Source organism: Orbicella faveolata, unplaced genomic scaffold, assembly GCF_042242905.1.
Source record: "Orbicella faveolata isolate gen_17 unplaced genomic scaffold, um_ofav_v1 contig_46, whole genome shotgun sequence".
Taxonomy (NCBI): domain Eukaryota; kingdom Metazoa; phylum Cnidaria; class Anthozoa; order Scleractinia; family Merulinidae; genus Orbicella; species Orbicella faveolata.
In genome coordinates, this window is record NW_028301576.1 from 23,840,267 (window position 1) to 23,852,447 (window position 12,181).

Genomic DNA, 12,181 nt, shown 5'->3' on the forward strand with positions numbered 1-12,181 from the left:
AGTAACTAGTCGCGCATCGAGGGATTAGCATGGGGACACGTGCTTATTCCCGTGTTTTAATGAAGTGCAACTTTTGAAATAAGATCGACGTAGGTTCGACGCTTGCTATCACGCTGGAATTAAGTCGACTCTGCGTCGCACCTATTTTTAATTTATTCGACGCGACTTGGATTCGACGTTTGCCCTTGGCCTAACTGAGAAGTACAATAAAGTTAATCAATTAAGATTCAGAAATTCACAAGACACTCACTTTTGGGCCTCAATTTAGTCAGAACACTCAAAACTGTCAATGGAGACTTAAAAGTGACGTCATCACAGTGAACTCTCCAATACGGACACTTCGCTCTGTCACTTCGGTGTCCGTATTAGAGAGGTTCCGGACTGTAGGTTCTTAATTAGGTATTACTATGTAAAGGAGATATAGTTGCTGATTACCAGAAAAATAAATAAACTTGGATTTAGTCCTTAAACATACAGTGTATTTATTCACAACTGTATTACGTATTTTCTTGTAATATAAATTTGCAATCTTAAAGTCGCAGACCATTAAAGGAGCTCAGTAATGGTTTGTACATATTGAAAAGTTTAGCCTCAATTTTTCCTATTCGTCGTTTGTAATCCGTGTCAATCTTCTCCATCCTTAGCCATCCTTGTTCCTTTATGGTTTATCATTATCTCTTTAGTGTTTTTCTATCTTATTAAACTGTTATTTTCAGGTTTCCTACTATTTAAAGGTAATTTTGTATGTGGCCAAAATCTCTTGACTGAGCCCCTTTAAAATGTTTATCATTATTTAATTCTAACCGACAAATCGAGACATGTAAGAACCTGCTTGATCTTGCTTGGCTAAGCAGGTTCTTATATTTTTGCGTATTACTCAAATGGCAAATTTCTGCCAGCAGGTTCGTAAACCACAAGGTCCTTGCACGCGGGTTTTACTGTATTTCGTTCTACACGAACTTACAAAGACTTACTTATTACAAATACGTTTTAAAACGTTGGATCGGGTGTTGCGTAATTGAATGAAATCCGGTGCCATTTTTGTCAAAAGCTGCTGTCTAGGACAGAGTGATCTGCCTTTGCTAGCCCCTACTAAAGGCGAAAGTGTGATAGTTCGCTGAGCCCACATTAGCCGTTTTTATACTTAAGACACATCATCCGTCTGGACGAACTTGGGCAAACATTTGTAGTTCGTCTGGTTATGCGTGTCTAGTATAAAGACGGGCACAAGACATTTTATGCGTCTAGACGAACTATCTCTCGTAGTGCGTCGTTCAAGACGCATTTTGAAGGACAGTTCGTCTAGACGCACGATGCGTCTTGTGTCCGGCTTTATACTATAACCAGACGAACTGCAAATGTTTGCCCAAGTTCGTCCCGACGGCGTGATGCGTCTTTGGTATAAAAACGGCGAGGACACATTATCCTTCTGAACGGATAATGCGTCCTCCAGTACAAAAACGGCCATTGACTGTGATTGACTGGCTTGCGGTTGGATACCAAAAATATGCATATTCGGAAGTTGAATGTTGAACTGCGTGAACTTGAATGTGTAATGCTTCAAACTACAAAGTTGAATCGTGAAAAGACAATGTTAAATCGACAGCAGCAGGAACCCATCACCAGGAGCGTGCAACTACCCCATATTCCTGTCACGGCGTTTCCACAGACCGGTCTATTTTTAGTTTGGATTTACCGCGAATTCAGACTCCCGCAGGAACCTCAGAGACCAATCACTAGCACGGAATTTTTAACTGACGTCGTCCTTTTACCCGAAGATTAAGTCGACAAGTCTACCTGAGGCCGCCATTTTTTCCTTACCGATGTGCGCTCATGTAGACTGGAACTTAACTGACTTATTTCGCGGGAAAAGAAGCCTAAAAATAGACCGGTCTGTAAAAATGCCGTGACACAGGCTTAGTATGGGAGTTGCACAATCCTAGTCATGGGCTCCTGACAGCAGAAGTGAACAAATTGAACACTTCATCATCATCACCATCAGTCCTTGTTGCCCCCAGTGGGGCATGGGGCCGCAAATTGAACACTTGCATGTGTAAAACTACCATATATAAACTTCCGAAAGAAACGACCCTCCGAACAGAGCGACCCCCCCCCATATTTTCCTCTACTCCATATTTTTAATTCTCCATATTTTCCATACCCCATATTTTCTATACTCCATATTTTCTATACCCCATATTTTCCATACCCCATATTTTCTATACCCCATATTTTCTATACTCCATATTTTCTATACCCCATATTTTCTATACTCCATATTTTCTATACCCCATATTTTCTATACTCCATATTTTCTATACCCCATATTTTCTATACTCCATATTTTCCATACCCCATGTTTTCTATACTCCATATTTTCTATACTCCATATTTTCTATACCCCATATTTTCTATACTCCATATTTTCAATACTCCATATTTTGCATACTCCATATTTTCAATACTTCATATTTTGCATACTCCATATTTTCTATACTCCATATTTTTTACTCTATATTTTCTATACTCCATGTTTTCTATACTCCATATTTTCTATACTCCATATTTTCAATACTCCATATTTTGCATACTCCATATTTTCAATACTCCATATTTTTTACTCTATATTTTCAATACTCCATATTTTCAATACTCCATATTTTGCATACTCTATATTTTCAATACTCCATATTTTCTACACTCCATATTTTCTATGCTCCATATTTTCAATACTCCATATTTTCTATACTCCATATTTTTTATACTCCATATTTTATACTCCATATACTCGCGTTTTCCATACGACCCCAAAAGAATACTTTGTCTCACCAGCCAATGGTTCTGTGGTTAGCATATTAATAACAACAGGTAAATGTCACTGATATCCTTGCTATTGTTGTAAGGACGCCTGGAGCAATAAACAACATTCACTCCCTTTCTAGTTTATTGCAACAAGAAGTTGTATCGTGCATTTACAACATACAAAGCTCAAAGCCATGTTTTTTGATCCGTTCCAGCTGAATGCACAAAACGCTGAAGAGACAAAAACCTAACTCAAGACCATTTCACTGTAAACAGTTTACAAATAGTCTGTCATAAAAATTGAGCAATTGTACATGTTCAATGTAGATAATACGTCTGTCACAGCAAGCTAAAGGCTGACCCTTCAACAATATAAAAAGAACTGTCACAAATTCGATCCGTGTAGTATGTAGTTCTAAAGGGTAGTTCTAGCGGAGAAAGGAGACAATCCAAATATGGACGGAGATGGAAGGTGAAGGGGGGAGGGGGGCAGTGACGGACGGGAATTCAACCCGAGGAGGGGACAAAACTACGGTGAAATCTCGATTTTTGGAACCTCCGAAGACAAAGGAAACTGGTGTGGGAAATCAAAGGGAAACGATTTTTAGACGAGTTATTGGGAGGTCATATAAATCGAGGGTTCCACAAATCAGGGGTGCTTTCCATTATGCCAGAGCGACCGGTCAGAGAACAGCGGGACTAACCGAGGAAAATGGAACGGCATTTTCCGATCAAACCGGGCCAACCAAGAGGAATGGCTCTCACCATTTTTTTTTAAAATTCCTTTCCCGAATTCCCTACATAAGTGAAATCTACTGGAGAGAATAAGGGCACTGAACGGGTTTGTAAAAATAGAAGGACAAATTTAATTCGGTCCAACCGATCAGAGTGGATCACCTTCAGAGGTGGTCCCGAATATTCCGGTTGGACCGAACCGAAACGGGTCTTTACGACCGAAATTACCGGAATTTTTGGCATAATGGAAAACATCCCGCAATTCCAGTTTAAGTATCAAAGCCTAATATGTTCGCCATCTCCAGGCCCCGGCGTTGTGAGATGACTCATATCGTCGTCGAGCCCAGGCTATCTCGAACGATGCGGCGAGCGAAATCTGGGTAGAGGAGCATAGCTTATCATCAGGAGGGAAACGTAAGGAGTTGTTTTAATCTGCGCTATCCTCCTCTGTCATAGAGTTTGTCTTTTCGCCAGATTGTGTTCGTCAGTCAAGGTTGCACACTTCGAAGGAGCGACTGTTTATGTGACTAAATAAACAGTATTTAAAAACTAAACCTCGTTTAGTTTCAAGTGACTACATAAACAGAGCAGAAAGTAAAACTAGATCAGTTTCCATTGTCCATTTTAACATGCTTCAATGAGGCTCACAATATCGTCCACCAGATCAAAAGGTTCGGTGCTGGGCAAGTAACGCTTTACAGGAAATCCTTGATGATTCACTAGGAACTTCTCGAAGTTCCAGGAGATGTCGTTACTCCTGACGGGGGACCACAGGATCGACGGTGCGTCTTGACTGACGACCCCACCGGGGAGGGGACAAAGGGACTACAAGGTATAAATTGAGCATACGTGTTAGAGAATCGATGGAATGAAGCTGTCTGATTCATGATTCATGTCAGATTTTAGCGAAATTTTTTTTCTGAAGTACGAGAGAAAACGAATTCTTAGATCTTTCGAACCTTCCGTTGAAACGATGAAATATAAGCAAATCAGTATATTGAAATGTTGGCAATGTGTGGAGTTGTATTATCAGTGACCTCTTTGCATGTCTGTCTTATGGGTAGCTATCACTCATCAACTTTTCTGATTACATAAGACACCTCGTCGCCTTTTTACTTCAATTTCCAGTGATTTTGTTCGATCTGCCTTGTACTCAAACCTTGGATCTATAATCTTAACCATAATCAAGAATTTAGATAGCGATGCTTTGTTTGGAGTACGAAGGTTACAACGACAACCCATTCTCTCGCTACGTCTTCAGCGATTCGAGACAAGCCACGCGCAACTTCTACTCGCTCCGCGCTCTCGCGAGGGCGAGAACGCGCGCGCGGAAGGAGACACGCGGATCTTCGCTGTGTTACTCATTACTAGAATGCCTTCTACGTGGGCTAAGTCTGTGTTTACGCCTTCCAGGCTTTCGATCGATAAGTTGTTGAATAACGTGTACAACAGTAATCGAAATAACGAGATGAAATTGTACGAAATTGTAACCGATCCAAGTGATAAATAATTATGTAGTAAATATTTATGTTGACCTTGTACTTTATACGGAAAATATTACATCACGAGAGAGCAAAAGTATAGCTGATAGTCATGAGACATTTTTCAAATATATTCGGGAAATGTAAATTAATAAAACAAAAAAACAAAACAAAGAAAAGAACCTCCTGAAAGGGAAATGGCGAGGTCCTTGTCACATAAAACAATTTCCCCGACTAAAAATTTCCAAAATAAATCTAAAAACAAATCAAAAGAATATTGAACGTCACAGCGTTGCTATTCCTGTTGTTCCTTCGATCAAAGAACTGATCAGACTTAACCCTGGTTATGCAATATATTTAAACGATCAGAAATAAGACCCAGTAATAACCAGTTAACTACCTTCAAGAAAGTGTAGATTCGATCTTCGTTCTTGCCGTTGACTTGGATTTTCTGAAAGAGTGGGAAATTCGGCTGAAATCCGTTGCCTGGTCTGACGCATTTCAGCCCGTTCAAGATTTCTTTGGAATTCGCTCCCGGCTCTTGGTACATAAACTGATTGCATGGAAAAGCCAACACAGAGAATCCACACTTGTACTTGCCGGTCGAAAACTCCTTCATGAGTGCATTCAGGTGAGGGTACTGGAACGTGAACCCTCAGTATGTCGCCACGTTAAGCACAAGGCTAACGTCACCGCGATACCTCTCCAACGAAACGGCCGTTCCGTTCAGGTACTTTGTTGTGAAGTTGTACAGGGATTGGCTTTTATCTTCTGCACAATGTGTCCAAGTTTCTTTTCCTACGTTTGCTGAATAACCAGCAAAGAAGTAGAAAAGAAAAGCGATTACAGAAGAGCGAGTCATCGCGACCTGCGACACTCGGTGAGCCGCTATATGTTATGCAATCGAGTACTAATCTGCGCCCAAACGTATAACGCGTGCGCGCGCGGCAATTCTCCTCTCCTCCATTCGCGCGCGAGAGGAACCTTTTTTGAGCGAGGTTTGTGCGCGCTTTGGCCGTGCGTGTCTTTTGCGGGACACTATCAGGGAAATTTGCTGCGTTTTTGATCAAATCATGCTAAAATGAGTATCTTCTTTCCCGCACAGAATGCTCCAAAGAAGCAAGATAAAGATACTACTTGAATTGTAGCTAGTTTTTGAAGGAAGAGCAAATTGTAATTAGTTTTTAATGATTTTTGCGACACACGACCACAGAATTTAACAACGTTTGCCAGCGTTTTTTCAGTTTAGCATCACAACCTCGTACATGGGTAACCCATCATGTTACTCTTCTTTGTTACTTCAGAGCACTTATGTAGAGTCGAACAAAAATAAAAATAAAAATAAAAATAAAGTACTTTATATATTAAGAGAGGAAGTCACATCAGCCTATCCTAGTCCCCTATCCTGGTCAAACTGGAATTTGGAGTGTTCGTTTTTGTGGAGGGAGGAAAACCGGAGAGCCTGGAGAAAAACCCTCGGAGCAAGGCAAGAACCAAAAACACACTCAACCCACATATGGCACCAGGCCGGAATCGAACCGAGCCACAGTTGTGGGAGGCGAACACTCTCATCGCTGCGCCTCCCTTCTACGCCATTATATTAAGATTTCGATCAATAAATTAGTCTTTTCGTGGTCGAACTCACGAAAGTGTCCCTTTCCTCTCGCATGCACCAAGATTCCTTCGAGAAACCTCGATTAAACATTTCATTTCTTTAAATGTTCTGCCCGGGCTAAGCAAGATGGGAAACGTTTTTGGGAGGGCTAGAATGGTAGTCTGCGAAGGATTGAAGAAAACAACAACAAAAACAACAAATAACAGAGCGTCACGCAGCCTCGTTTCCAGGGTCTGAACGAGGTTAAGAGTCCCGATCCGATATAGACAACGAGTAGTCCCTCTTTCGCTTAGTCCGTCGTACGTGACGTGAAAGAAAACCACGAGAAAAAAATGGCCGCGCGAAATCCTTGAGGCGAGGAGCGCGCGAAAGGAGGGACTACCGCCTAAGCCCAAGAGTTTGAATTATGCGTTGGTCTCACAACGCAAAAATATGATTGGCTTATGTTAGGAGCGTTGACAACGTGTTGTCAACATTCGAGATACCTGTGACGTCTTGCAGGAATGTTTTGGAACCGGAGCAAATCGAAGCGGTACCAGAGCAAATCGAAGCGTTGGATTCGAGCTTCGCAAGCCGTGATGTTCTTGCGAATCTGCCAACAGGCTTTGGAAAGATTTAAATTTATCCAGTGTTTTGTTTGGCAAAGCTTTCTGCCTCCAACTCGACTGCGAGCGTGTTAGTGATCACTAGGGTTGGTAACGTTACCTGACAAATAGGGGCGTCTGACATATAGGGGCGCTATATCAAAATACCAAAAGTTTATCATTACTTCTGCATGGTTAATGTGTCACACTACCAATAAATGGTTTGTGTTAAAATGACAGCTTTTGACTTCTAATCAGTAGCGACTATTAGAGGAAGGAAAAGACTAATAATAAATCGGTTCGCTGAGCTGAGGTTCGAAGAATGGAGGTGTCAAGAAATCTACATTCACTAGATCCACAAATTTTCTACGTTTCAGTATGAATAATGCGGAGCATTTTTCAGGATTTCGTAATTCTTAAGAGATCTATAAATGGCTGAAGTCTACTACATGTATTGCGACTCAAGTTCAGTAAACTTTAATTTGAATGGGACGATCTGGTTGTGAAATTGTTACAGAATTGATCCAAACAACTTAAGCCACGCGCGGATCTGGGCTGTTAGGTTTTGGTGAATTCATCAATGCTTCATGTTTTCAAAATTGATTAATTTATCGCGTAGTCTCTTTCGCAGCCGTTATTGCAAAGGAATCTGCATCGTATCTATGACGGGAAAAATACAATACTGATCGTTTTCAATGTCACGCAATAAAAAAAATACAACACCATACAATACTAGTGGATAAAGTCAAGAAATAGATAAAGAAGATCATTATTTTTCTTAGTGTTAGGTCTTTGCGTTCTCCCAGACTTAAGACATTCGTAGAAATGTTTCGCACGAAATTACGGAGCTCACAGTTTGGAAACGCCGTGTTGGATTACTTTCGTGGTCAACCAATATGGCGGCCGGAAATATTACGCAGCTTATTTTCGCAATCTATGCTATTGATTATCTGTATTGAAAAAACGAGCATTTACGATTAAGCACTTTTCCTAATGCTCTAACTTCTAAAAAGGCTAAATAACTCGAGTTAGATACATATTTTTCGCCAAACGCGATCGCAACTCCGTGTCACGTCCCACTTGCATAAAAAATACGCTGGTTGAAGTGTAAACAGATTTAAATTAACCGTCTCTTATGCCTGGCTCTCAAGTTTTGTTTTACGTACACGTATTTAGAGAGGTAAGATTGGAGATATTAATAATTCCCATTTACGGCAAACAGCATCTATTAATGTTTTGGCATTTCTCTTGTATACCTCACGCACCTGACATATAGGGGCACATGACATATAGGGGCATCTGACATATAGAGGCATCTGACAAATACGGGCATCTGACATATAGGGGCATGTGACAAATAGGGGCATCTGACATATAGGGGCATCTGAAAATTAGGGGCATCTGACAAATAGGGTCGTCTGACATATTGGGGCGTCTGACAAATAGGGGCATCTGACATATAGGGGCATCTGACATATCGGGGCGTCTGACATATAGGGGCAGATGACATATAGGGGCACATGACATATAGGGGCATCTGACAAATAGGGGCATCTGACATATAGGGGCATCTGACAATTAGGGGCATTTGACATATGGGGGCGTCTGACATATAAGGGCGTCTGACAAATAGGGGCGTCTTACAAATGGATGCATCTGACATATAGGGGCACATGACATATAGGGGCATCTGACAAATAGGGGCGTCTGACATATAGGGCCACACGACAGATAAGGGCATCTGACATATAGGGGCATCTGACATATAGGGGCATCTGATATATAGGCGCATCTGACATATAGGGGCATCTCCCAAATAGGGGCAGCTGACATATAAGGGCGTCTGACAAATAGGGGCGTCTTACAAATAGGTGCATCTGACATATAGGGGCACATGACATATAGGGGCATTTGACAAATAGGGGCTTCTGACATATAGGGGCACATGACATATAAGGGCATCTGACATCTAGGGGCATCTGACAAATAGGGGCGTCCGACATATAAGGGCGTCTGACAAATAGGGGCTTCTTACAAATAGGCGCATCTGACATGTAGGGGCACATGACATATAAGGGCATCTGACATATAGGGGCATCTGACAAATAGGGGCGTCTGACATATAGGGGCGTCTGACATATAGGGGCGTCTGACATATAGGGGCGTCTGACAGATAGGGACGTCTGACATATAGGGGCATCTGACATATAGGGGCGCATGACATATAAGGGCATCTGACATATAGGGGCATCTGACAATTAGGGGCGTCTGACAAATAGGGGCTTCTTACAAATAGTTGCATCTGACATATAGAGGCACATGACTCATAGGGGAATCGTACAAATAGGGCCGTCTGACATATAGGGGCATCTGACATATAGGGGCACATGACATATAAGGGCATCTAACGTATAGTGCCATCTGACATATAGCGGCATCTGACATATAGGGGCACATGACATATAAGGGCATCTAACGTATAGTGCCATCTGACATATAGGGGCATCTGACATATAGGGGCACATGACATATAGGTGCATCTGACAAATAGGGGCCGCTGACATATAGGGCCACATGACATATAAGGGCGTCTGACAAATAGGGGCGTCTTACAAATAGGTGCATCTGACAGATATGGGCACATGACATATAGGGGCATCTGACAAATAGGAGCATCCGACATATAGGGGCACATGACATATAATGGCATCTGACAAATAGGGGCATCTGACAAATAGGCGCATCTGACATATAGGGGCATCTGACAAATAGGGGGATCTGACATATAGGGGCATCTGACAAATAGGGGCATCTGACATATAGGGGCATCTGAGAAATAGGGGCGTCTGACATATAGGGGCACATGACATATAAGGGCATCTGACATATAGGGCCATCTGACAAATAGGGGCGTCTGACATATAAGGGCGTCTGAAAAATGGGGGCGTCTTACAAATAGGTGCATCTGGCATATATGGCCACATGACATATAGGGGCATCTGGCAAATAGGAGCGTCTGACATATAGGGGCACATGACATATAATGGCATCTGACATATAGGGGCATCTGACAAGTAGGGGCATCTGACAAATAGGGGCATCTGACATATAGGGGCATCTGATAAATAGGGGCGTCTGACATATAGGGGTATCTGACAAATAGGGGCATCTCACAAATAGGGGCGGCTGACATATAGGGCCACATGACATATAAGGGCATCTGACATATAGAGGCATCTGACAAATAGGGCATCTGACATATAGGGGCATCTGACAAATAGGGGCAGCTGACATATAAGGGCGTCTGACAAATAGGGGCTTCTTACAAATAGGTGCATCTGACATATATGGGCACATGACATATAGGGGCATTTGACAAATAGGGGCGTCTGACATATAGGGGCACATGACATATAATGGCATCTGACATATAGGGGCATCTGACAAATAGGGGCGTCTGACATATAAAGGCGTCTGACAAATAGGGGCGTCTTACAAATAGGTACATCTGACATATAGGGGCACATGCCATATAGGGGCATCTGACAAATAGGGGCCTCTGACATATAGGGAGATCTAACGAATAGGGCCATCCGACATATAGGGGCGTCTGACATTTAGGGGCATCTGACAAATAGGGGCATCTGACATATGGGGGCACATGACATATAAGGGCATCTGACAAATAGGGGCATCTGACAAATAAGGGCATCTGACAAATAGGGGCATCTCACAAATAGGGGCATCTCACAAATAGGGGCGTCTGACATATAGGGCCACATGACATATAAGGGCATCTGACATAGAGGGGCATCTGACAAATAGGGCATCTGACATATAGGGGCATCTGACAAATAGGGGCATCTGACATATAAGGGCGTCTGACAAATAGGGGCTTCTTACAAATAGGTGCATCTGACATATATGGGCACATGACATATAGGGGCATTTGACAAATAGGGGCGTCTGACATATAGGGGCACATGACATATAATGGCATCTGACATATAGGGGCATCTGACAAATAGGGGCGTCTGACATATAAAGGCGTCTGACAAATAGGGGCGTCTTACAAATAGGTACATCTGACATATAGGGGCACATGCCATATAGGGGCATCTGACAAATAGGGGCCTCTGACATATAGGGAGATCTAACGAATAGGGCCATCCGACATATAGGGGCGTCTGACATTTAGGGGCATCTGACATATAGGGGCATCTGACATATGGGGGCACATGACATATAAGGGCATCTGACATATAGGGGCATCTGACAAATAGGGGCATCTGACAAATAGGGGCGTCTGACATATCGGGGCGTCTGACATATATGGGCACATGACATATAGGGACATCTGACATATAGGGGCATCTGACATATAGGGGCATCTGACAAATAAGGGCACCTGACATATAGGACTGAGAGATATTGGCGATGTTGGTTTTTAAGAGGTTATCGGACATCATAGTTTTTTCCTACAAATGTATTCTGTTGCCATTCATTATCTTTTGAAAGTGGTCACTCTCGTAAGCGGACAGTTCTAGTTACTACCGCCGTCACAAAACCCTGTTTGAACACCCATACAAACTCTGTATTGAGTAATTCCCGCCAACGGAAGCTTTATGTGAAAATTCTCTCATTTCTATCTCGCGCGCCTTCCAGCTACTGTACTTAGCTCATGCTCACCCATATTACATTTGAAACTGCGACAATTTCTGATCTTTAACTTTGTGTGAAAAAGTTTCTCATTTCAATCATTCGCCCTCTCTAAACTGTACTTAGCTTGTTTTTCCCATCGAAACGGGGCCCGTTTACGTTGGGAAGACAATTACGGTTTTTTTATTTTGTGTGAACTAGTCTCTCATTTCAATCATTCGCCCTGTAAATAATCTACTTCGCTAACGCTTCCCCATGCAAACGGGGCCCATTTACATTTGAAAGATAATTACGGATTTTTTACT

The 12,181-nt window shown here is 42.2% G+C and overlaps 1 pseudogene across 1 annotated transcript; it reads right to left on the reverse strand.

Moving 5' to 3' along the window:
- Positions 1-2,926: 2,926 nt before the first annotated feature.
- Positions 2,927-5,928, reverse strand: LOC110050170 (glutathione peroxidase-like; annotated as a pseudogene). The gene is made up of 2 exons (XR_016203608.1): positions 5,419-5,928; positions 2,927-4,362 (listed from the first exon to the last, which is right to left on the reverse strand). The product of XR_016203608.1 is annotated as a glutathione peroxidase-like (transcript).
- Positions 5,929-12,181: the final 6,253 nt, after the last annotated feature.